A 27,457-nucleotide genomic window follows, 5' to 3' on the forward strand; every position below is an offset into this window, starting at 1 on the left:
GACTCTACCTTGCAAATGGCCGGCAGCTGTCACGGCATGCCAGAGAAACCCACAGCTGCAAGGAAAGGGTTTGATCCTCCTCTAGGTGAAGCAGATTCTCTTCTGCCCACCGGAGATGCTGGAACTTGGAAAAGTCATCAGGAAGGAGAAGTGTGCCCTGTTCTGGTTGGTCATTGCACCGAGAGGGAACTTTTACAGTTTCCTAAAATCTTACTGCAGCAAAAGGTGAAATTCAGGAGACTATGGAGAAACTTAGAGATTTGTACATGCACATAAAGACTGTACTGTGTTCCAATCGATTGCTGTCCCTCATAGTTGCACAGATTCCACCTTTAAGAAGGAAGAATTTAACTCTACTATTGATTTGGCTCTCTGTGCACCCTTGAGGAGGGGACAGGCTCGGCAACCAGCTCTGGGTGGGCAGTCTGACTGATGGATGCTCCCTAATTGCAAGCTTTGATTAGTTCAGCTGCTTCTGGATTTCTGGCTGTTAACAAATGACTCTTAGTCTCTGCCTGATGATCTCCAGTAGAAGATGAGAAGTTTCTTTGCACCTAAGGGCAGCCTCTTTAGCCTGCTGCCTTCTTCTCACAAAGTGGGGGATACAGAGAAAAGATCTGGGGACTGGAAGGGCGGGTCTTGAATGTCTTCCCAACCCACCACATGCTCTTGGGTTGACCACTTAAGTGCTTTAAGTCTTCGTTTCCTCATAGGTAAAATTTACTTTATTTTATTTATTTATTAATGCCCCACTTGTTCCAGAACGGATTTAAAGTGGCTTATCTGTAAAATGAAGGGATTAGACTAGATGATCCCTTCTAAGGTATCCTCCCAGCTCCAGCATGCTCTGACAGTCTTGTGTGCCACTTGACTTAGCAGAGTCTGCAGTTCAATTCCAAGTTAGAGGGATGCCAGCTGCCCCTCGAATGTGAGTGATTCACAGTCACGGAGAGACTGGGGGATTTAGTGGGGCGATGTGTGCTCTATACTGTGGTGCCACTTTGTACTTAGGGTTTCACATCAGCAAATCAAAGTCTGGGTATTAACAAATTTCATATTCACACACCTTTAATAGCAAAGAGTTTATATACTGGGGCAACTTCCAAGAAGTTCCCTACAAATAGTAGTTCTGCATTAAATGCCTATCAAAATAATACAGCCTTGCACCAATTCTCAGCCCTGTGGTGTCTGGGTCCAACCCTCCTCCACCCCCAGCCCCGCCCCAGCTCTGCCTATTACACAAGTGACAAAGGAGCTTGAAGTCCAAAGAATCCACTTGGGATACTGGGTTCTAAGAGAGACAGTGAGAAATGGCATTTTGTCCTGAGGAGGGTGATCGCGGAAAGGAAATTCTCAAAGTGGGCCTTCTTGCGATGTCTAGCTCAGAAGAAAAGACCTACCAAGTCTTCAGAGTTGCCATGAAGAAGAGGAGTCCACTGTGGAGCTGACCATCTGTGGGGTAGGTGTGAGATAGAAGCCCTGCCCCATCAGAGGCCAGGTGAGCACTGTGAAGGTACTGTCAGAGGAACCAGAGTCTTCTGTTGTTCAACTTAGCAAGCATTTATTGAACATCTCCTGGGAAGGAGGCTCTGCTATGGAGTAGGTACTGTGGAGGACACAGAAATGCAGAACTCCACTATTAACTAGGATTCTTCTGATTATAAGCAACAGAAGCCAAAAAGAGATATTAGACAGAATATAGGCACTTAGTGTAAAGGTGCATGGATGACCTTTATATAAAGGTACGAAGAAGTTGCTGAAGCAAGCTGGCTTCAGGTTCTCAGTCACCAGGAGGGTTCGTATCTTTGCTCCCTTCTGCATGGCTTTATGCTCTTCTTTCTCCTTCTCTCAGAAGCCAGTTTTATCTGCTTCTCCTGCCCTCGTCGTTGAAAACATAGCAGTTGACCTATTGCAGGCCTCACATCTTTCTGTTCAGTTCCTCCTTTTCCAGAAATGGGCACTAATTGGTCCAGCTTGAGCGAGTAGTCCAGGTACTCATCACCAACATCATGGCCCCTGGAGGACACTGCTGTCACCTGGGGATTAGACGTAAGTCAAAACAAACACCAGAAGGGAGAAGGATTGTGAAACAAAGATGGTCTACCCCAAGGGCACAAGTCTTGGATTCAGGATTATAGTCCAGAAGGGGCAGCAGACACATAAACTGTGCACTCCAGTAAGACTGACTATGGCACTTGCTTGAACAGAAAAATCTGGTCCGTTGCTGTTGATGGTGGACATGAATTTTTTATTTCGCAAATAATATATTAGATATTATTACTTTTAAAAAAAGGACCATCTCTTCATAGTTAGTCATGACATTCATCCTCGAGACGATGTCATAAATTTACCTCTGCTATAGAATTAGATGTGATAGTTTTGCAATGTTAGCAAAAATGAATAGGTACAACTTGCATTTTTCACTCCATACTTCTTGGAGAGCTAACCATAATAGTGCATGTTGGAATTTACCCTGTTCTTTTTAATGCATATTATTCTATTGTGTGACTACAATACAATTGTATTTGATAATACAATTCATCCACTCCTCAATTGATAGGAATCTGGGATGTTTTCCGTTTTCTTTTTAAAACAATGCTGTTATGGACATTTTTGTACATACCTCTTTGTACAATAGTATGAATGTTTCTTTAGTTACACTAAAGTGAAAATTGCTGAGCCATGGTGATGTACATTTGGAATTTATTGGCAACTGAAAAACTGGACTCCAAAGCAGCCGGCCTGATTTATTTTGCGACATTAATGTTTGAGAGTATGTTTCACTACAGTTAAACTTTACAAATATTTGCCATTCTTCTGAATGAAGGTGTATCTCACTTTTGGTTTGATTTTCATTCCCTGAATATGAGTGTGTTGGATTCTTGAGATTGCCTTCCTGGTGCACTCTCCATATTTCTCCATGCCTAGAAACCTAACATGTAAAAACTGCATCTTCCCATTAGATCAGCCAATTGAATAAGTTGGGGAGATTATTCCCTCTTCTGTGTCTCTTCCAGGTCCCACTGGTGAGTGCATCCTGCACGCAAAGCCACAGTTACTTTTAGACGGCCCTCTCCTTACAGTTCTCCCAAACTTCCGCTCTTTCTCTTGCACCTTCAGCTCTGAAGGGGTAACAGTTCCCTGTCCATCAAACCATTTATATCTTTGGCATTATTTTGCTACTTGTTTTATCAATTACTGGGAGGAAGTGTGGAAAAAAAACCACTATATTTGTGGATTTCTCTATTCCTCCCTTTAGATTTATCCATTTTCACTTTCTGTCTTTGAAACTCTGTTATTAGTTACATAGACATTTATGATATTAGGAATTTTTTGATGGTTTGACCCATTATATAAGGACTTTTTAAACTTCAGTAATATTTTAATCTTGAAATTTATTTTTTTCTGATAGAAACATTGCCATATCAATGTTCTTATGCTTATTCTTTACAGTTTACATATTTTCAGCTTCTGTATGTCTTTATATGTAAATATTTTTAAACACTATACAGTTGGCTTTTTAATGCCTTTTTGGAGTGGAGGTGATACATGTTATTATATATAATATGTAAAATTTAATATATAAAAATATAAAATTATTGGCCTAGGCTATTGTACCATCCCTTCTTTACTTAGGGTTAGTTCACACCTTTATAAATAGTTCCTTCCTTAAACTATCCTCACATTGCCTTATTTTACCCTTACTTTCTACTGAGCATTTAGTGATAAAACCAGTGAGGTGGTCATCCACTCAGGTTTCTATTGACCTATAATGTCTTCTATTGCTGGTTCATATCTTCTGTCTGCTCTTCTAGAGAGCTACTGTCTCTTTCTTTCTAGAGTGGCTCCTTAACTTGTCATCAGTCTTTGTCACATAGCCTTGATAATAATAAGCCACTGTTGCTATGTTGCAAATATCTTTTTCAAGTATGTGCTTTGCCTCTCAAACTTTCTCCATGGAATCTACGTGACCGGTAAGTTTGAATTTTGATGTCATATTTATCAATCTTTTTACTCAATGTCAGGGATTATTAGTACAGTTTCCATGAATGGCCAGATAATAAATACTCTCAGTTTTATGAGTTATATGGTCTCTGTACAACCATTCAATTCCACCACCGTAGCACAAAGCAGCCATAGACAATACATAAACAGAAAATGTGGCTGTGTATCAATACAACATTCTTTTATATATAAAAATAGGTGGTAGGTCAACCTTGCTCTATATATTTTGCTTATTTTTACCTATTTAAAAAGGTCCTACTACTTTAATGTCATAAATAAATCACCCTATAGTATTTTCTAAATATCATGGATATTTTAATGTGCAAGTTTTTAAACTATTTGTAACTGCTTTTTGTGACTGGTAGAATCTACCTCCATATTTTTTCTCAATAAATAGTCAATTGTCTGTATAATATAAATATATTTATATATAATAAAATATAGTAATATATTATATATTTCTGGATTGGTATTCAAGTCTATCAACTTGTTTGCCTACTTATTTGGTCAATACCACAGAATTTTACTGTTTTAAATACATTTAGAGTAGGCTTTGCTATCTGAGAGGGTAAATCCCTTTTTTTATTCTTTTACCTTATTTCCCAGATACTTATTTTCAATATGGATTCCAAAATTATCTTATCAAGTCCCCTCAAATGTCCAAGAAAAATCATATTGGGATCTTGATTAAGAGTTCATTCAATATTTATAGATCCATTTGGGGAAAATGGACATCTTTGCAATGTTGAATCTTCTTTATCAGAAGCATGGTAAATGTCTGCATTTTTCCAGGTTTCCTTTTATGACTGGGTTGCATGTAGTATTCTTTGGAGAAAGAAGACTGACTTCTCCACTTTGTCTGCTAACTATGTCAGAGTAGCCCCAGGCTGACTGCACTATCTCATACTTTCCTTCCCACTTTCTAGAACCGTCTAGGAAATCACCACTAACTTAGTTGATGTAAAAGAGGAGACTTTATTATTCTAGGATTATTCTGGTCCCTAAGAAACCATTTCCTTTGGTACATACAACTCCAAGTCACTGGGACAAATACCTTTCATATTCAGAGTGTCAGGAATCACAGAAGACTTGGATCTAGGTAGTGAGGATGGTATGGCCATGCATGTAGAGTCACCCAGCTAAATACAGTTGCTGGAAGCCTTTCAGCAGATCTTGAGTAAGTGATTACCATAAGCCAGGCACTGTGTTGGCCGCTAGGGCACAGAGAGAACTACTAGTCTTGTAGTCCAGGATTGGGGGATCACAGGAGGAGGTTCAGCCAATCAATGATCCAGCAAAGCTCTCTGGAGTGGATGGTGCCTACCTAGGCTGAGTCTTGATGAAAAAGGAAGATTAAGTATAGAAAAGAGGGGCCTCCCTGGTGGTGTAGAGGTTAAGTCTCAGCACTATCACTCCTAAGGCCTGAGTTCAAACCCTGGCCAGGGAGTTAACCCACATGTCACAGCAGCCCTCTCCTGTTGTGCCTGCTGCTCTCCTCAGCAGTGTATTTCAGTGGATCTGCCTGTATTTCAGTGGATCCCAACTCTGTTTCTGCTGAATCCTCACACCTTCCCCCCGCATCTATGGCCTACACCCCAGTTCTTCTATGCAAACATAAATAAATAAATCTTTAAAATAATAATAAACTTAGAAAAGAGGGGAAAGCTCTCAGAAGGAGAGTCCTACATAAAATCATTGAGAAGCAGAACTTGGATTTTGCAGTACAGAAATTAGAAGCATAGCCAAAACCACAGAGCACAAAGCAGGAAAAAGGCAGAAGGTGCAGCTCAGGAGATAAGTAGGGGTCACAGAGTGCCCTGTCCAGGGCTCCATGGGGCAAGCTCTTTTGTTTTCCTTGTAAGTAGTTGGGAGTTATTGAATTTTCTTGGAACCTAGCAGTGGACTTGTCAGAGATGTTTATGAAATCACTCACTGGCTAAGTATGGAGGATGGATTTTATGGTTGTGAGACAAAAATCAAGGAGACCATTGAGGGAGGATTCAGTCATCCAGTTCAGATAAGACAAGGTTGACCTGAACTAAGAAGGGAGGAAGAGGCCATGCCCCTAGCCAGCTGTGGCACGTGGTTAACAGCACAGTCCCGGAGCTGGTAAACCCAGTCCCTACTGGGATGCAGGCAAGACTTATTTTTCTGCCTCTGCTCCTCATCTCCAACATAGAAATGTTATTTTATTAATGTATTGTGAACCCAAATGAGATAGCAAGCGGCTGCCACTTAGCAGATGCTCAATAAGCAATAGTTAAGGGGCTTGAGGGGAAGTTGGCATGGATGGTAGAAGTCACTGCCATATGCATTGCGTTTGTCTGAGGACTGAGTCTACTTACTTTTATCTAAAAGGGCAGGGAAAATGAGATGCAAGTAGCTGGCCTTGCAGAGGGAAAGTAAAGAGAAAAGGTTTGGTAGACCAATGGAAGGAAAAGAATGTTCTTTAGGTTATCCAATAATAATCTTGGCTTGTCGGTAGTTAGCAGGTTTTGGAATAGTGAGTGGCTCTAATTTCCAGTGGAAGACAGGATCTATCATGTCCACGGCTCTGGAGATAATAGATGGTCTAGTCTGGAGGGAGGGAGGAAAAGTAAGGGTCCTCTTTTCCATGAAGCACAGGGGCCAGGAGAGCCCAGTGAATGAGGGAGTGTGGGAGTTGGGGGGGCAGGATATGGGAGTTAGGCTGGACCAGGAAGAAACAAGAACGTTGTCTCAGAAAACCTGGATTTGGATTTTGGTCCTGCCACAACGGTCTGTTATGATTCCTTGAGCACTTATAACTTGTCTGTGCCTCAGTTTCCTCCTTCACAGAAAGGGAGTGATAAATAATAACATAATGCTCTGTAATAGCTTTCTTTACATAGTTGCAACATTCAAAAGAGATGGTAGAGGTAGCAACACCATTAACTATAAAATGGTATTTAAATGTTCGTTATTATTTTGCTAAGTGAAGGTGGGGCCCTGGGGCAAGGCTGGGTGTCTGGGAGCTGCTCCACACCACAGCCCAGCAAGCCTCAAGTCCAGGAAAGAATTCAATTATTGCAGCGTGTAATTTTCTGTTTGCAAAGCTCATATTGTGTATGTAATTGAATCAGAATAAAGAGATCCAAGGGCTGTGGGCTTGGGATAAGACTTTGGAGCTGAACTCCAGCAAAGCCCAGCTAGAGGGGAAGAGCTGGGGGAGGGAGGCAGGAGGGGGCAGGACACAGAGAGGAGAGGGCCAGGCCGGCCCTGGGAGCTGGGCACCGCTCCTCCTTTTGCTTGATTCCCCCAAGTCCTGTTTCCCTAGAGACCCAGTGGCTCTGTGCCTCAGAAGGTGCCTTGAAGCATCACTCTCCCTTGTCTGGACAGCTCTTTTTCTCTCTGGCTGTGTGAGAAGGCCACGCTGCTCTGCTCTGAAGACTCCTTGAACCACCTCAGCCCCTCCTTTCGCTCTTTCCTCACTGCTGTTGCCTGCTCCGACAGAGTGCATTTAAAACCCAGAAGGCGCATCAGAAGCAAAGCCATGAGTATCAGAAGCAAAGGGGTCATGCAGGTGCCTGGGCTGGGTGGCTAACAGTCTTGGTTTTGCCCAGGACTGTCCCAGTTTTTGCGCCCAGGGAACATCTCAATTATGGACACAATGGGGGGCTAGTCCCCCTAATTTGGTAGAGATTGAATTTCAGAACAATGAACTGAGACTCAGAGCACCAGGGAAGGTCCCCAGGACCACAAAGACCGCATCCGGGAGGACGTGTGCCAATGTTCTCTCCGGGCCAGGAGACGACACCCCTCCCTAGAATGGAGCGGGACTCAGTCGTCCGTGGCTTTTCTGAAGTCTGTGCTGCCAGAGGGACAGAAAGGGAGAGGTGGGCATGCGGGAATATCTCCTGGCTCTCTCTGCTCGCCTCTGTTCCCAAGGCCTGGCTCCTTGTCCCAGCTCACCCTGCCTGCTCCTAATGGTCTTTGCATGCATCAGCACATTTGTACCCCTCTCTCCAGCTTCGCACCCCCTCTCTATCTGCTCTGCCAGCCTGCTCTATCCCTTCTATTCCTCTGCAACCCAGGGGAAAGTGAGTGGGATTTGGCAGTGGGTCCAAGCCAGGGAGACTAAGAGATTGAATTCCAGCAAAGAGCCAAGAGCAGGTCGGCGTCCAGCTGCCTAGTGACATTTCCTGAGCACTAACAAATCCGACTCCAAGACAAACAGCAGGCAGCGCCGAGGAGAGAAGGGAGCCTGGCGGCTGGAGGAGGGGGAGGCTGGAGAGAGAGGAGGAAATGGGACTGGAAGAGAGACAAAGTGAGAAAAAAAAAATGCAGCACACCCAACCCAGTGGCCCAGAATCTCTCCCACTTCTGCAGATTCAGAAACACTTATTAATAGCCAGCAAAAGGCAAAGAGGAAGTGTCTCATTGTCTGCCGCTGTCATTCCTCACTCTGACGAGCACTTAAAATGTCAAGACCCCTTTCAGCAGCTATGCACAAGCAATCAGGCCCTCTCATCGGTCACTGCGATTTCGCAGCCGCTGTCTCTCAGTCCTTAGGACTTATTTCCACGCTGTGTTTGGAGACAAGGCAGGTGCCAGCGCATAAACAAGCAGGGGCCGCTGTGTGGAGGGGCCCGGAGACAAGAGGAGGCTGGGTGGGTGGAAGGAAGCAGATCCCCTCTAGCCACCCCGGGAAGCGGGAGGCAAAGTCACACACGACACCTGGAGGATGGAGACCAGGGGCGGGGCTATGCGTGGAAAGTTTCCCTTGGTCCAGCGGTAGACTCTGTCGGCTGTCCTGGAAAGGACATTCAGCATGTAACTTTCAGACAGTAAAGGATCGTCTTCTGGAGATGGGGGTTCTGGCTGACCAGAGTCTCTTTTGGGGGGCTAAGACAAAGGGACTGGACACGTGGCAGGTGAGATTTAGGTGGGAGAAAAGGGAGGCAGCCCGGAATCAGAGCAGTAGCTATGAGGCTGAACTGGGCTGGAAAAACCACGTTCCCTGTGATATTTACCTGCTGTTACGATCCTTCTAGCTAACATGCTTGCGTGGAGCCTGGGGAGTGGCTGGGGAGAGAGCAGAGCAGGGGATGGCAGAGATTCCAGGCTCTCTCTCCAGCTGGTGGTGTCTCACTGAGTTAGTTGCCGGGCTGCCGTAGCAGAGCACCACACTATGGGGGCCTGACACAACAGAAAATTATTGTCTCGCAATTCTGGGATCTAGAAGTCCAAGGTCAGGGTGTCCACAGAGTTGGTTCCCCGAGGACTTTGGTTCTCTTTGGCTTATAGAAGCAACCCCCACCCCCCACCCCGAGTCTCCAAATGGCATTTGCTTTCCCACTCTCTGTGGCCAAATGTCCCCCTTTTATAACAGCACCAGTCCTTCTGGAGTAGCGACCCTCCCTAATTCTGGACAACCTCATCTTAACTGATGACATCGGCAGCCACCCCATTTCTAAACAAGGCCACATCCTGAGGCACTAGGGCTGAGTGCTTCCACACAGAGATCAGAGGGGGACCCAATTCAGCCTACACTACTGATCAATGAGAAAGAAAGAAAAAATTGTCAAGGCGGCGACCCAGGCAGCCAGGTGCTAGAGAAAGAATTCCACATCTGGCCGCCCAGTTTCACAAAGATATCGCTGTGTTCCTTGTTTCTGCTGGAGGAGTCAAGATTTGCTTCTCAAACTCAGATCTTTTCTGGAGCCTTCCCTTCACTCCCCAAAGCTACAGATCTTGTCCTAAGACCGCCGCCCTGTGTCTATGCAGGTGTCTCTTTTTTCTTAATAAACCTGCCCCGACACTGCCCGCCTGCGTCTATGCAGACATAAAATAAATAAATAAGTAAATAAACAAATAACTCCCCAAGGCAGCTGCTCCAGTTACAGCTGCAGGGAGTGCAAAGGCTCCTTAGCTTAAGGGACCAGCAGTCCCCAAAGCGCTCTCACCACCAGAAAGCCCAGAAGTAGGACGGGAACACGGTGCATCTGTTCACTTGTGAAAGGAGAGAAGGTAAAATGATTTCAGGCTGTGCTTTCTGCTGACCTGACTCTGACACAGCCTGGGGATCTGGTTAATGTTCAAAGAAAAATTACCCTGTTGTTCAACATTCACCATAATGTCCACCCAATTCAATTAGTTAATAGAATCATAAAATGTCAGTGCTCGAAGTGTAGAGATAATTCAATGTAAGCACCTCATTTTTTTAGATGAAGAAAGCAATGCAGGGAAAAGCAAAGAGTGGCCCCCACACAGTCGGTGTCCTGTGTGGGACGCTCAGGCTGGAGGGCTCCTGGCCCCTGGCTCCGTATTCGGTGGATGTTTCCGGAGCCCTGGCTGGCCGGAGCACAAGGCAAGGTTTGCTCTCATCTTGAGCACTCAGCTCCCCTCTGAGAGGGCTGACTATCTGGAGCGAGGAGCCAGAGGCCCACTGTCCCTGTCACCAAAGTGGGGAGCACTTACTGTGTGCCCCTTGTCTGAACTGCCCTTTGTCCTCGCACCTGGAATAGCAGAAGCTGACTAGCTAGTGTGCAGGAGGGCTGACGTGGTGTTGTTGGCCCTGCCTTGAAGAACTGAGCTAACAACCACACAACAGAACACTCACGAGCAGGACAAGCTCCCCACAGCCTGACCCAGCCTCACTGCTCTCTAGTGGCAAGTTCTTTTTCCTCCAGCCTCTGCCTCATCTGGTCACAAACTGGGCAAGGGAACAGGTACATGCATTCGAGGTGGCATGAAGGCTGGCCCATGGCAGCCAGGTCCAGCTCTGGTGTCTGCAATTCCCTGGAGCTGTTCTACCATCCTGGACTCAAGCACATTCGCAGCTTCCACTCTGCATCATCCTGAGCCTGCAGGCCCTGGCAGCCAGTCACCCTTGGTTGGGCCAGGAGATCAGACCCATAACAAGCTTCTTCACAGACCTCTCTGATCTCTCAGGTGCCTCTGGGTGCGTGTGCATTTCAGGGAGTTGGGGACTGAAACAGGAGGCAGGCTGATATCCTTCTAGGTCCCTGTAGAGATTAGGGGAACTGGACCCTCCTTCCCTGATTTGCAAGGGAAGGACGCACCAAGGGAATGGGGTTTGAGTTTCAGGAGGGGGTGTCACGGAGATGGGGACTTAGAACTAAACAGGCGCAGCAGCATCTTTTAGTGATAGCCATGGTAACAGACACCGCTGGAATTGTCGCCAGCAAGGGGTCTGCTCCCGAGGCTCCAGAAATGCACGCCGTATTACACCATTTTTCATTCCTCTTTGTTGCTTTTGCTGTTGTATGTGTTCTGGGGCGCGGCCATGGACACAGCAAACCCCAACACTGGACAGAACCATGCAAATGCACCCTGACATTCTCTCATCCACATCCAGACTCTTTGCCCTGAGTTCCCGGCACTCCTGCTCACAGGTTCCACATGCACAGGGTCATCGCACCCTCCCTGGCACAAAGACACACCTCTGTGCTCACATGTTCACACAAACTCAGATATATGTGCCCACGTCTGCTCACTTCTGCACTGGCCTAAAAGCTCAAGCTACCATCATTAGGAGAGTTTGGGGTCTGGAATCCAGGTCGCCAAAGCTTTCTGCAGGTTCTCTAAACACTTCCACATGTGCACAGATTCAGTTTCACCCACCTCCTTTCTTGAACGTTAACATTCTTACTTGCAGACAAGTTTGTGGCTATCTGGGGTTGATGATGTCTTTACACCCAACGTGTCACAGAGCGGAGGCAACCGCTGGCAAGGCCAAGTGCATGAGTGACACATGTCTCCTACTTGACATGCTTGAGCACCCATGTAATTGTGTTAGCATCTGCTCAAATGTATGCACTGGACCAAAGAGAAAGCACGCTGCCCACCTTCTCCCGTGTGCACAGAGCAGTTTCTCAGAGCCGTGAGGACTTGCTTGTGCCTAAACCTACCAACACAAACTGACCAGGGGGACGGGCAAAGCACCCCCTAGAACTGCTCTGTGCCTGTAGCCCTGCCCTCCATCCTGCTGTCATTCCCTGGTGCTCTCTGGACTTCAGCAAATCACACTGAGTCAAGGTCTTTCATTTGCACCCCATGCCAGGTGAGGGAAGGGGCACAGGCAGTCAGTCTCAGCTCCGAGGCCTTTGGGGTCCACAGCAGGCAAAACCAGCCCACAATGTAGTACCAGAGCGAGGGGTGGGTTTCATACAAAAATTGCTCAAGGCTCCCAAGGAGGCAGAAAAATCAAAGCCTCGTCATTTAAAATCCCCACACAACAGAAGGAGAAATAAACACAGAGGCTCAGAAAAGGCTGGGGCGCCCCCATGCCTCCCTCCTTCCCCGGAAAAAAAAAGACAAACGAGAAACAAATCAAGAAACAAATCTGGACAGAAAGGAGAGAGTGTGGAATGAACAGCTCTGAGTTTTCTCCCCCACTTCCCCTTACTCAAGTCCCCTCCTCCAAACAGATTTCTGGCCCACAAGACAGGAAAGGGCTTGCAAGAGTTGGTCAGAGGGGCAGGCTGGATGAGACCATGCAGTGAAGGGTCCTCGTCACTGGGGAGTGGGGTGAAAGGTCACAGGTTTGGGAGGGAAGCAGACTGCAGCAGAGACCAGGTGCTTTCACTTAGTCAGTCTGACCTTGTACAGGGCATTTGGCCTAACCTGTAAAACAAGGTCCCTTCACCCAAGCCTGGTTGAGAGGAACAAACAAAATTGCCCTAAAATCATCTTGTAATTCTAATATGTGTGTAGCACAGAAAGAACTCAGGGTTCTAGAACAAGGAAAGTCACAGATGCCTGCCTTTCATCACATCAAATGCCTAGAATGCCCCCAGAGCGTCCCCTATGCTTCCTTTCTTGGGGGAAGGATGATGCCCAAGAAGAAAGAGAGAATCCACCACACTGGCTCCTCTGTCCACACATGTGGCTACCTAACTACGATGACCATGGCAGGGGCTCATGCCTGCACTCCTGTCCATTCCAAGGAGACTGGGACCCAGGGAGAAGGTGCAGGAAAGGTCAACCGCTGGTTTGCACAAAGAAGGGCACAGGAAACCACACCGGTATAGGGTCCTTCCTGTGAAGAAAGCACCCGCATCCACATACACAACATGCACAGCAGTCACATACACAAAAGTGTGCAGACCCAAATGCGAGACTCAAAGGGAGGTATAAGCAGCAACACCCATTTGCTTGGAGAACCTACAGCTCAGTGCAAATACTATCCCTTCCACAGACCATCCTTGCACACCTTCCTACACACACACACACACACACACACACGTGTGTGTGCAATAACCACTGCTTTTTACTCTACGCATTCATAGCAGTCGGCGCCAGTCTCTGTAACAGCACACTCAGACTCTGTGACTTTTCTGGCCATTCCCCCCTTTTAGGATGGAAGCTCCTTGAGGGCGGGAGTTCGCCCATCCAGCTCCTAACTTTAACTGCAGCTCCTATCAAATAGAGGGTGGCACTAGGGTGACCAACATTCCCATTTGCCTGGAGCCAAATGTTTGTCCCCAACAATGATGTATCTAGTCAGGTGTAAGACTAGACAGTAGGGGACTGACGTGTCACACACGGTGAGTGTTAGGCAAACAGCTACTATGCAAATACTGCAGTAAGTAAGGAAAGGACCCAGAAAGAATTCCAGGATGATCAAAGGCATAAAGGTGATTCTGGGAAGCACCCTCCATAGACTCACTGGAGGGAAGGTTTTATTGGCCCAGAAGGGCCAATCTATCACATCAGGGAGCTGAGAAGACAAGAAGCTTTAAGAATTTTGAATATGACCAGATGGTCTCACTTATAGCAGGAATTTAGAAAACCTAAATAAGGGACCAGGAAAAAGACTAATTATAATAAAGTAAAAATCAAAATCAACAAGCAACTATAAACCAGAGATACACTATGGGGGGGTGGGGAGGGACTAGAATGAAAACAAGTAGGGTGGGAATTGTATGGGGACTATAACCAAGATGAAAATGCATATATTGTACAAAAATGGAAAAATTATGTAAAAATATATAAAATTTAAAAAAAGAATTTTGAATATGTTATGGTTTACAGGGCTATAAGGGAGACGCAGAGTGTTTGGGGCTACCTACCACTTTTAAAGGCAGCTGTGCTAAAAGACGATTTCTCCAAATCCCTCTTAGAGACCCCTGGATTCAGGGCTCAGGTGCTGAATAACTGTTGCCTTTCATCTCAGAAATATTATCATAACAGTATTAAAAGGAATTTTCAAGAAGGAAAATAAATCACTCCAGTTGACTAAATCCTAAATCCTAACAATTAATTTTCTTATTGTATATTCTCTTTTAGTCGTTGCCTAGAGTTTTGCACAAACATAAGCAGAGTGAACTACTGTATACCAGTTTAACACCACAGATTGTGTGGGAAACACTTCCTTCATCATTACAGCATCTCCGTAGTTATTCTTTTTAATGACAATACTTACAATAGCCTGTAACTCACTTAACAATTCCCTTATTGGTGACATTCAGATTGTTTTAGTTTTCTACCAATGAAGATGATCTTGCAATGAATAGCTGGGTTCACATTTCTTGTTCCTTCTTTTATAATATTTCCTTAGGATAAATTCCTTCTACTTAGATTGCTAGCTCAAGGGACAGAATGATATTTATGACTCACTCATGGGTTCACCAAATATTTATCAAGTACCAACTGTATGTCAGAGTGTGTGCAGGCGTTGAAGACACAAAGATGGATGAGCTAGTTTCTGCCATCATCGGACTCACAGGCCAGTGGAGACCGACCCATAAGTGATAGTTTATAAGTGCTACTATCTTGGTAGAGGCTGAGCTACAGGACTCTAGGGAATTGTTTAAAGCGAGTTGAGGAAGGGGAGGAATCTGGGCAAGTAACCTGCTCCAGAATAGAATTTACTTGCAAGTTACTTGAAAATCAAAGGAAATGTCAACCTGGTGGACCAGGAAAGAAAGAAATTCTGCATAGGGCAAATAGGAACACTGATGAAGAGAGCACAAGAAAACGAGATATATCCCAGGACTTGCAAGTGGCTTGATAATATTAGGGCATGGATGTGGGTGTGAAGAGGGTTCCCAGAAGGTAAGGAGGGAAGATGAGCTTGAGCAGGTTGGTGGGGCAGCCTGGAGTTAATTTTGCAGGCTGAGGTAACAGGGAGCTTGTAAGGGGTTAAAATAGATTCTTGATACATTTTTCTAATGTTTTTCTAAATCATACTTATTTACAAGAAAACAGAGAGATTTTGCTGTGGTTGTTCTCATTCTCCTTGGGGAATTCCGTGGGACTCTGTCCCCACCGGGAAGGGCGGGGCAGCCTGGGAGGGAGCAAATGGACACTGGCCTGAGGCCATCGCGCCCAGTGGAGATGAGCATTAACTGAGCGGTAGGAGAGTGTTAATGAAGGAGTTGATGGATCTCCCAGGATTAGAAGCAAAGGGGGTGGGGAGTACAATTAGAATGGAATTTGTAACTCCTGCCATCTCCCACAAAAGCCAGGAAAACATAAAGCCCAGTCTCCCTCCAAGGCCTTTAAGGCATTCCTAGTCCTTTTATCCTTCTCCAGAACTTTCCTCTGGGTAGGGTGGCTTAGTCACACTAGGTAGAAGGATACAGTCCCTATATCCCCCATCCTGCTGTCACTGTTCCCACCACCCCTGGACTGTGCACATGTCCCTTTCATGAGCTTGTCAACTGGTTGAATCGCCGTGTCTCTCAGTACCCTATGGACATCTTCCTAAATGAACTATTACTCATCGCCCTGGTTCCGGCACCTACCCAGAGTATAATGCCTGCAGGTGCCATCAGCTAGTACTCAATTTACCGAATTACTATTTGGTCATGTGATAAACCATGTGGGAGGCACAGAAGGGACAATAGACAAACACACAGCTACCAAGGACCAGCACTGTCATTTCCTGGGATGATAAGGAGATCAGGAGCCCTGAGGAACTCTGGCGGTTATTTGGCCCCTTTTATCCTGCCTACATCTCCTCTCTCTGCCTCGCATTATCCACTCCAACTTCCAAAGACGTAACTGAGCACCCACCCCAGGAGCCCCAGGTTGCTTCCTGCTCCCAGGCTGGGGCTGGAGGGAAGCAGAGCCAGCAGCCATGCATTTCTCCACCCGACTCTAACTCCTGAGCCCTTATTAAATTCAGGGCTGATTTGGGCTGTGTGAGCATTCCTCGGCCACCTACTGTCTGACCAATTTCTTTTCTCTTTCTCCCTCATAGTAACTAATAGTTGCTCTATCCTCCAGTCTCCAGGTCTCCTGTCCCCTTGCTTCCTCCTGTTCACAGGCAGTTGAGTCCCGAGGCTTCCTCGCCAGAAGCAGAGATCTGGAAGGAAGGCCAAGCCCTCGAGTCAGCTCCTTTGGGGCCCAGTGCCCTGGGGAGGCACTGCTGTGGAAATGACAGCATGGCGGGGAGGGGACAGAGATAGGAAAGGCACATGCAGAACAGAGAGACCAAGCAATGGGGGGAAGCTCCTAGAAAAAGGAGACAAAGACTCCGAAGGAGAGATCCCAGATAAATTCCAGAGTCCAGCGCAAGAGAGGCAGCAACATGGGAGGTAAGATGGAAGTGTAAAATGCGGATGCTGGAGAGAGGCGTAGGAGGAGGCAGTAAGATGAAGAGGGGCCCCCAGAGAGCCAAACTGCTACAAAACACAATTTGCGCACTGAAAATTTGCTACCCCTTGTCATCTTCCAAGGAGAGAGAGCACCTTGGAAACCGAGTGCCTGTGATTTGGAGTGTCAGTCACAGCGCCTAGTGCTGGGCAGGTCCTCATGAAGGTTGTGTGCTCACACTCACTCTCACACAAGTGTGCCCCAAGCACGAGCTTGCAGCCAGCTAGGGGGTACCGCCTATGGGGTGGTGGCTGCAGAAGCATGGCCAGTGCACATGGACTTGACCCTAGGCAAGTGGGGGGAATATCAGGCTGGGGCCTGGACACCTTCAGCACTGGACCCTCCACAGGGAGCCAGGAAAGTTCATTTGGCACCAAGAAGCGTCTGCTCTCACCCTGTTCGCAATCCCAGCTCTGCCTATTGTCATCACTCACATGGAAATGGCAAAAACCAGACATGGAAGCATTTTGCAAACTGTAAAGTGCCCCAGAAATAGGAAGAGAGATTGTCACCTTCCCAGGCAGCTCACAGAAGGGGCCGGAGGAGAAGGAGGAGCTGCCTGGCAAGGAGTCCCAGCTGTGCTGGAGGGTCTTTCTAGCTCAGGATCCAGCCAGCTTCTCAGTGCTTGCCCCGGGCAAGGGGTCTCCTCGCCTCTGGGCCTCTGCCTGGAATGTCTCTGCACATTGTCTTTGCTGGCCTAACCCCTACTCTACCTTCCGGTCTCCATTTAAATGTCACTCCTTCAAGGAAGACTTTCTACAGCCTCCACGTTAGTTTAGTGTTTCTGCTGCATGCTCTAATGGAACCCTGTGTTTCTAGAAGTGTGTGTGTGAGGGAGAGAGAGAGAGAGAGAGACAGAGAGAGAGAGAGAGAGAGAGACTGATTGAGAGGCCCCCTTGTCGCTGTGAGTTAGAGCGGCCCTGAGTCCCCCACAACCCTGACTGTAGCCCACTCCACAGTGCCCAGACCACAGAGCAGAACCACCAGGGCTGAGTGTGGGTGCTTTACCACCTGCCCACCAGCTGCCACTCTCTTTAAACTCTTGGGGAGAAGCCACGGGAGTCTGAAGCATTTTCTGGGTCACTGCCTAGCAATTTGGTAAGTGCGGCCTTCCTTCCCCACCCTCGTCTCTCGCTGAGTAAGCTCAGAACCCCTGCACCCCCGCACCAGCGACAAGCATCGCCGCATTCAGCAGGAATCTGTTGCTATGGTGCGGGCACATGCCTGCGGGTGGCTGCAGGAGCCGCCTTCCCGGCCTGGAGGTGGAGGCTGCAGGCATCTCGGCAGTACATGCTGTGGCGTCTCATGCCATCCAGAGGACATCCGCCCCTCACAGGAGGTGGGGGAGGAGGCTGGGGAGGCCCGGCGGGGCCCAGCTCCTGCCTCAGATGGTGGGGGCCCTCTGCAGCATCTGCCTTCCCTGGGGTCCACCTCACTTTTTCCCAAATGAGGTTCTCTTTCCTCCTGGACCTAGGCTGCTTAAGTGGGGACCAGTGAGCAGCACCTCACCTGATTTGGAACTCTGCAGTGTCACCTTCCCAGAAGCCACTTTGGCCACTCTATTGGCTACTCAATGCTGTCACTGTGCCTTATCCTTTTTGTACATCTAGTGTCTGGCTTCCTTGTTAGACAAAGCTGGAGGAAGGCAGGGGTTTTGTTTCTACTGCACTGGCGCTTCCTGCTCTGGCCTCAGAAGCCTGACCTCTGGGCATGGCCCTCCAGGCTCTCTGATGACCATATGCTTGTTGGGTGTGGCACTGCGGGCATCCGAGAGAGCTGAGGAGTTGGGGTGGAGGTAGAGAAAGTGGCCTTGCTTCCTGCTCCCTCTCTGCTCTGACACAGGGTACCTGGCAGGAGTGGAGGGTCCCTCCTGGGCTACAGCTCCCATGTGATGCCCACGCTCATGAGCTCCAGTAACACTCCCTCTTATGGCTGCCAGCTCTTCAGGGTTTTAGAATCTCACTGAGCCTTGGGGTTCTTTGCCCTGCCCACATCTCTGTAATTAGCCCCTCCGTTAAAGCCTCTTTGTCTAAACTAACTGGGGTGGAAAACATCACCCGTTGAGACTGTTGTACAAACGAGGCTCAGCACAGCAAATATGGTTGAAAGAGTGAACCAATAAATGGCTCAGGATCCTGGCTGAGCTCCCGGAGAAGCCCCAGCTGCTCTGGAAAGTTAGGGTGGGAGGCAAAAGGAAATTCAAGGGACACATAGGCTCTTTCAATAGGACAACCCCAAAACTGCTCCGGAGCAAGAGCAGCACCCATATTTGCAAAGGTTCTAAGTAAGAAAATTCCAGGGTCTCTGGCTGTGGCCTGTTCTAATGACTTACAACTTCCTGGCAGAAATATCTTCCTAATGTCTAACCCAAATCCCTTCTATTATAGTGGGAAACTCCTTCTTGGTCTGAAGCTCTAGGTTGCCTCTCTCTGCTATTACCCTAGGAAATCATGCCACGTTAGCAGTTAGCCTGTCGTGTTCTCGCATGCTACGGCCGTAAGCGGGGAGTGCAAAGGACATAGGATTTGAGTCCAGAAGAGCAGAGTATTGGTTCTGACACATTATGCCGAGGACTTCAGGAAACTCATCTCACCTCCTAAGCATCCTTTTGGCATCTGTAAGAAATAAATAACGGAGAGCTCTGTCCAGTCTGCTTCCTGCCCTGCATTTGTGAACAGCAAATGAAAAAAAGGTACACGTGGGAACACTTCCTGCATCCAATGCGGGCTAACACCCTCATTTTCTTCAGTATTTTTAATCTCAGGATCTGGATATTCTTAGAGTTCTCCCTTTTCTAAATTCGCTTGAAAGGGCACCAAAATTTGCAATGGGTTCTTCCCACTGTGGACATATTAGGGGTGTAGGAATGGGGACTGGGTGGGTATTATATTTCTGGTCCCTCTGAGGATGGTGCGTTAATGGCAGCTTGGCCAGGCAAGAGCCTTGGTGAGGCCATTTGATTTCCTGCGAGGATGCCACTGCTGCCGCCTACTTGCTGTTGTGAGGAGGATGTGTGCTACCCTGTATTGACAACACAGACGCCGACTCCCCACGCCCTCACTGGGGAACACACTGGTGCTGTCTGCTGCTGCTGTCATGAAAAGCCCAGAGCAAGAAATAATATTCATAGAGGATTATCGGAAGGACATGCAGCCCATCTATTCCTCTAGATATTCTAGATTTTTATCCCCGGATCAAGTCAGATGATCAGAGAGCTGTGTATCTGGACCAAATGGTTTTGGCTCCTTCTGGAAGTAGATTTACTGACTTACTGTTTTAACTTTGCACTGAAGAGATGCTTTCAGAAAAAGCAGTGAGTTTAACTATTGCATTCAATGGAAGAATGGTATTTTCAAAATTGCCTCTTAGATCTCTGTATTCTTTTGTGAAATCCCACATGGGAAATTTCCCTCAGCTTCAGCTTCTCCTGGGAAATTGGTATAACTTTTACTAGTGGACAATGCAAAATCTGCCACAGCGGGCTTCCCTTTTGTCTTTGGCTGCTAGGGAGCTCAGGCTATCTGGTATGAATTTCTGTTCCAGCTTTTCCTAGGACTCATATTTTAATTTTTCCTCTATTTCACTTCATCCCCATCATCTGTCTATATTTTTGTCTTATTGTAGTGTGTCATTATTACAAGCTACTTCAATTCCTTTTTGTAACTCTGCAAAAACAACAACAACAAAAAAATGACTGGTGGCTCCTGATATTAGGAAAGTGTGGCAAAGTGACCTCAGCAGCGTAGACAAAAGCAACACACATATGTTTCTGTTTGCACGGATCTTACGTTCTTGTTGTATGTTATGTTTGTGTTATGTATATGAGATGGACACCAAAACACGTGTCGTTATTCATTCCTCATACAGCCATTGCGACTTTCTGTTTAGTACTAAACCCTTCTGTTTAGTACTAACCTTTATTAAATTAGTACTAATTTAATAAAGAGTTATTCAGTCCTGCTGGGTGATAGAAACAGTGCTGAACATGACTATAGTCATGAAAATTAAAGATGGTGGAGAAGATAGACGATTTAACTAAAAAGTACCCAAAAAAGGACAGGGATGAGTCTGAGGAGGGTGTACTGGGGGGTGGGGACACCTCGCATGGGAATGCTCTCCCGTCCAGAGTCTGAGGGGCCTGCTAGGGAAGGGATGTTCACACTGACATCGGAGAAGGATGAGGAGTTAGACTGGCAAAGAGGAGGGGAGGAATAATGTCTCTCAAAGAAAGGACAACATATAAAATACTAGGTCATGTCAACAGGTGAGTGGATAAACATGCTGCTTTTCAGTCCTAAGATGGAGTATTCCTCAGTTGTGAAAAAGGAACAGCTACTGATGTCAACAACAATTTGGGTGGATCACAGTGATCTGAGGCTGATTGAAAGTCATCCTCAAAAGTTGAATCCTGTATGATGCCATGGACATGATGTTTTTCTAAGAATATAATGACGGAAAGCGAATGTGTGTGTAGTAAGAGCTAGGGAAGGGGGACAGTCACCCAAACAAGGGCATGAGGGCATTTTGTAGGAGTAATGGGACTATTTTGTATTCTGACAGTGATGGTGTGTACAGGTGTGCTACCATTATCAGAAATGGACACCAAAAATAGAAGTCCATCTCACTGCTTACTAATTTAAAAAAAAGTAAAATCTATGCTCATCAAAGAAAAGTTAATAGCTGGGGACTTCAAAAAAGAAAATTAGGGGTGCAATGGCATACAGTGGACCTTGATGACTCCACAATGTTTTGTTCCCAGAAAAGATCGGCAGGGGCAGGCACAACAGCTGTGCCAAGGTGGTGCTTGCACGTTATCCTGACAGCAGTGGGGAGGCTGCTTATTTAGTAAGTGGATGGATAAATGAAATCGAACTTAGTCCTAAGTGAATATGTCATTTCCGTGTCTCTACCTAGTTTCCTGCTACATTTCTTTATTTCTCCATCACTACTCCTATTTTTCCTGTTGGTCAGACTTATGACATTCTAGTCACTGTTGACCTCTCCATCATTTTTGTCGCCTAAAATCAAAGACTATATATAGTGATAATTTTAAGCAAGGGAAGGACATAACCAGATTTGCATCTGAAAATCATCCCTCTGCAGTATAGAGTGGATTAAAAGGAGACCCACATGTTTGGGAGGAGCTAGTGACAGGCGGCTGGGGAGGTTCAGGTGGACCCAAGTGGCTCAGAGTAGGAGGAGGAAGAGAAACAGGCTCACACCTGAAACAACCTCTTATTTATCCAAAGTGCAGTGGACAGAGGATGACTATGGGTCAAAGTTCATTCTGTGCATAGCCCCAAGACAAGCACTTATTTATGGAGAGGAGATGCTTAGTCCACTTCTGTATCCGGCATATGGGCTAGAACCCTCTGGTTCTTCCAGTTACTTGGTTCCATCTCTTCAGCGATAGGTGCACAGAGCCCCCGGGGCTGATGGCAGGACAGGTGCAGGCAGTAGATGGGTCCTAGGAGGCACCACCATGACTCCAGAGTCTCTGAGCAACAGCTCCCTCACATGCCTTCATCCCTAGGGCCAGGTGAAATTTAGGAGAGGCAGGGGTGATGGTCCAAGGGCAGAGAAGGAGAGGCAGGAAGGCAAATTACAATACTTCCTCCCCCAAGTCCTGCAGAGAAATGGCTTCCTAGTGCTTTATCTGCCCTGGATATCGGCTGCAAGGATCTTATCAAACTGTAATTACCCAGCCTGGGTCTGTGCTAATTGGTTCTCTGGAGTAAAGTTACCTCCAATCTGTGTGTTATGGGTGCACAGCAGGAAGTGATTTGAGCCAAGGAGGTTGTCTGTGATGATATGTCAGGGAAATCACTGTGGTGGCTGATAGAACACTGAGCTGGGACCTGCTTCAGAGAAAGGGAATTAGCCCATGGGTCCCCATTCTCCCCCAAAATGACCAGTCAGTCTCATGTCACCTAGTGTCCAGGGCTCTCTTAGGGGACAGTGGGGTATCATCTCCCTCCATTTTAAAAAAGGCAGGGAGTGGTGGGGGTTGGGGGCTGGGGAAGAGGAAGGAAAACAGGCAAAAAGGAAGGAAGAAGCTAAGGTGAGGGAGGGAGCAAGGAAGGAGGGAACAGAAAAAGGGGAGAAAAGAAGAAAGAAGAAGAAACCCTCTAGCTCTACTGCCCTCCCTGGTTACCATATTCTTGAAATCATCTCAAAGATGATGTCTCCAAGCACAGTCTCATTGCCTGACAAGCCACTTCTGTGAGGTGAGTGTCTCAGTCTGCAACAGAAATCCCATTTCTTACGTCCTCCAAAGATGTAGGATGAAAGAATCTGGTGGTCATTAAGGCTCTGAAAGACCATCGAGTCCAATGTGAATCTTCTACACATCAGCCTGCTGCACGCCCTCAGTTGGGAGACCAGCATCCCACAGGCAGCCTGTGTCATGATTAGTGGATCCCAAATGTGTCTGCAGATTCACAACCACTCCAATAATTGGAGCGATCTTCTGTTAATTTTTATATTGAGCCCAAACCTGTCTCCTCATAATTCCATTTAGCCTTTGGATGGCACTAAGCTCGCACGTCTCCCCCAACAGCACTTGAGCTATTTTCTCCGAAAATATCGGAATCCGACACCACCTGCATCCTGTGCCTCCAGACGAGAACAGCTGCTCTTTCCTCCAGAGACCCTTTCCTGGTGACTCTGTTTCCCCACTTGGTCCTTCACAGTTCTCAAGTTTTGATTTCTGGCTCTTCCTCCTCTTCCTTCAAGGTAGATTTACTGAAGGGGAGAGTGAAGCATGCCTCTTCTTCAAAAGAACAAGTTAATTCTCTTTGGCTCACTCCATCATGATGGACTCCAAATCCTGAACCTTACCTTGACCTCCCTTTGGAGCTCTAGACCCACTACCCTCAAATTATTCCGAGTAGAGTAGCTAAGTGTCACCGGTCAGACTCAAGTTCAAATTGCACTAGTTGGGATAGTTATTTGATCTTTCTGAGCCTTAATGTCCTTAACTATAGAATGGAATAAATAATATCTTCATAAGATGGCTATCAGGGCAATGTTTGATAGTATACCAAAAGCACAGTGTATGGACCAGGAGCTTAATAGGTGGGAAGTATCACTATTATCACAATCTGTTCAACCTTCCTTTGTAACCAGTGTTTCAAGCCTATGAATTGTTCTGTTTCCACCTAGTAACGAAGTACCATTCTTGGCAAATGGCAGGCAGTCAATAAATATTTAGTAGGTGGACGGATAAAGGAAATCTAACTTAGTCCTAAGTGAATATATCATTTCTGTGTCTCTACCCAGTTTCCTGCTACATTTCTTTATTTCTCCATCACTACTCCTATTTTTCCTGTTGGTCAGACTTATGACATTCTAGTCACTGTTGACCTCTCCATCATCTTTGTTGTCTAAAATCAAAGACTATATATAGTGGTAATGGTCACTATGTTCCCCCACCTATAGCCTCTCCTAAGCCCTGCATGCATTACTCGGGTTCTGTTTTTTATTATATGATCCAGATTCTGCTATCAGTTTATTCTTCAGACTATAGCTGGGTGGGAGTAAGGCCAAGTCCAGCCAAACCAACATTGGCTAGCAAGCTACAGTACAATAAAGTATGGAAAACTGAGTCAACCCTCTCTCCAAAGTGTGAAGAGGCATGTGTTAAACAGCTGAGTCACTTGGCAGTGGGAGTACTGAGGGGTCACAGTTGGCCTGGAAAAGTTGAAGTTATTAAGGGAGAGGAAAATGTAAATGATCAGAGAAAGAGAATAGACAGAAGAGAGTAGAGAAGCTGTACAGGAAGAAGGACTGATCCTAGAATCCAGAGAGAGCCCAACATTTTGACCCAAGAGGAAAAGAGACAGAGAGAAAACAGCATGTCCCATGGACATTCCCCGGGTTTCTCAAGGACTTCTAGGTTCAGTTCTAATTCCCATCAACCACATCCTTCCAATAGCTACACACCCATCACCTTTTACTTCAATCTGAGACTCCCTGTTAAATAGTTTGACCACATCCCAAGTTATTAGTATTTTCTTTCTTAGAGTCTCTTACTCCTGTTCATTACCACTATGTGATCTTCAAAGGCAGATTTTTCAGTTTCCCTGGCTAATCCCAATGAAGGATCTTGACTCCAACTGCCTATATTCTCTGGTTTATACCCTCTAGTATCTATCATTGTGCTACTTCCTCACTCAAAATTCTCCATGACATCCCAGTGATTATTAGATAAAGTCCAAATTTAACACACATTGAGAACTAATCTTTTAGTTCTCAATCAAACCTGCAGTATTATGTCCGAACACAGAAACTCACAATGGTCAATGAAGATACCTCCCCTTCATACTCTCCCCCATCATGTTCTACTCCTTCCTAGTTCACATCTTCCCCTCTGTGTTCTAGAATGATCTCTTTCTACTCAGCTCCTATGCTTCTCTTTTCCCTCCTCTCTTTTTCCTGTTCTTATCCAAATTCTACTTCACATTCCAAGGCTCAAGTCAAGTACTCCCTAACCACCCCCAGACCACTTACACTTCAAATATGTTGATAGTAACCTCCTCACCAAATTCTAAGCTCTCTGGGGGCATAGCTTCTATATTTAACCATTTGTGTAGATGACTAACAATGTTCCGTGTGCTAAGAAGATATTAAAAACAATCTTGTTTTCAACTATTATCTCATTTATAAAATTAATGTGTGCATATATGAAAAGACACTGTTTTTGAAGACGTGAATAACATCAGAATATGAAGCTCACTGCTGGGGGCTGGGGGTACATCTTTTGGCAGCCAACAAAGCACACTAAGGATGTGGTTGTCTACTACTGTTCTACACACCAACTGTCCTGGCTTATGTTACTCTGCGTATTCTTCAATAGAATGTAACTTCAGAGCTCATTTTTAAAGAACTCTTTAGATTAAGGAACTACATCACCTTCCAGTCATATAAATTCAATTAAAATTCAAAATGCATTTATTAAACACATTGTAGGAAATAACAAAGACAGTTAAGAAGCCCTAATCATTTCCTTCAAGATGGTCACAGTCTGGCTGGGGGCTAGGACACGTACATCAACGGCTGTGGTTGAGACAGAGTAAGAGATGTGACACAGGAGAGGTCAAAGTGCTCTTGTGGGTCAAAGGAAGATAAGCTAGATATAGTAGGGGAGGGTCTGTAGAAAGCTAGAAGAAGCATTAGTGATGAGAGCAGAACAGAAGGTACAGGAGTAAGAGACCCCAAGAAAAATGCATGGGCATGCAGGCAACACAAAGTGTGTTGGGGAACTCTGAATGGTCCAGTTAGGACTGCTTGCCTGCTGGTCCTTTCTCTGCCATTTGTATAAGACAAGAGTCCCTATGGGTAGGAAGACTCACCAATACACAGCCTTGAAGCATCTGTTCAGCATGTGGACTTGGGCGTGACAGATTGCGAGAAGGCACCTTGTCAATCTAGCCCTTGTCAGACTCACTTGACATGGAATAAATTGTCCACATTCTCCTTCACAAAGACACAAAGGCAGAGAAGAGATTCTTTCCACTCAATGAAAGTTTGAATATGATTATTACATTTTATTAATAACTGTTACTACATATTCAAAGACTGATATAAATAATGAACAAAATTCTGTATTTTATTTTTATCTCATGATGAAAATGCTACCCACCTCTGAGAGGGGTGGAAGCTAGCGATTTCTCTTGTTACCTGCCAACTAATTTTAGCTTTAAGAACTAGAGATAGGTGTCCAACTAGACAGGGAGAGAGACTGAATATGCTCTTAGGGGCCACCATTTATCATTTGATGACATGATGGAAGCAATCCTGGCTGGTGGTTGCTGGTACCTTCTCATGCCAGCTCACAAGGGCAGCTCAGAGCATCTCTGCCCAATTCTGTGTTCAGTGACAGCAGGAGCATTTACACCATGGAAATTGGCAAAAGCTACAGATAAGAGCTTTTCCTCCCTGGAGAGCTGTGTAAATATGTGCCAGTATATCACTGGATCTCACCTTACAGAAGAAGAAACTGAAGTACAAAAGATGAAGGTCTTGTACCTAGTTCAAGGTCATACAACTGCTTTGTCATGGAGCAGGCATTAGTCGGGTCACCTGATGCTTATATGTTATTACTCTTTTCACTGAGAAGCTGCAGTATGATTAGGATTTAGAGGGTGCCTCTAAATAGATAAGAATGTAGACAACAGCACAGATTATTATACAAAAGAAACAGATGCCATGGTCTTCAAGTTAATAGCTTGCCAAGGCTAAAAGAAGAACATCCAAACTTCTCTCCACAGATGGCTCTTTTGTACCCCCCCTTTCTCCCACCCCCTTGTAGGGAGGGGTTCCTGAGAGTGGAGTAGAGGAGCAGAGACTTTAATTTCTTCCCATTTTGCATTGGAGGGAGTGACGGAAGGCATCGCTCAGCCAAGTGCCTAGATGCTTTGCACTCCACTTTGCTCTGTAATTAGTGTCTATTTGTCTCCCTAACTTAAACTGGTTTTTAGCAATTTAGAGCCAGGGAGCCCATGTTATTTCAGTGAAGTGATAAAAAAATGGATATGTAATTGAAATCCCGTTCTACTCCTCTGGGAACCTGGTATGTTGCTTCACTCGGCTGAATGATAAAGATTCGGGGCCCTGATCACAGGCAGATAAGTAGGCTAGTTGATTAGGCTGAATCCCATAGGCCATCCCTAATCTACTAGTCTGTTTGTTAACTATCTGTCTTTTTAGGATATTTGGTTTGCATAATATGATAATATAATAATGCACAAGCTCTTTAAAGGTGGAAATGAACCCAAATTGAAGACAAAACAGCCACAGCTGGCATCTGCCCTTCCTGCTGCAACAGATCAATTATCAATTAGCCACAGGTTTTTATTGAGTGCTT

General features: G+C 46.0%; 1 long non-coding RNA gene across 1 annotated transcript; it reads right to left on the minus strand.

Annotated features, from left to right (window-relative positions):
* Positions 1 to 1,222: 1,222 nt before the first annotated feature.
* Positions 1,223 to 25,973, minus strand: LOC129145466 (uncharacterized). The gene is made up of 3 exons (XR_008551046.1): positions 25,944 to 25,973; positions 19,184 to 19,205; positions 1,223 to 2,036 (listed from the first exon to the last, which is right to left on the minus strand). It is a non-coding gene; the product is annotated as an uncharacterized LOC129145466 (long non-coding RNA).
* Between the last annotated feature and the right edge of the window lie 1,484 nt (positions 25,974 to 27,457).

Source organism: Talpa occidentalis, unplaced genomic scaffold, assembly GCF_014898055.3.
Source record: "Talpa occidentalis isolate TD23 unplaced genomic scaffold, MPIMG_talOcc4v2.1 talOcc4.12, whole genome shotgun sequence".
In the NCBI taxonomy this organism is placed as follows: Eukaryota; Metazoa; Chordata; class Mammalia; order Eulipotyphla; family Talpidae; genus Talpa; species Talpa occidentalis.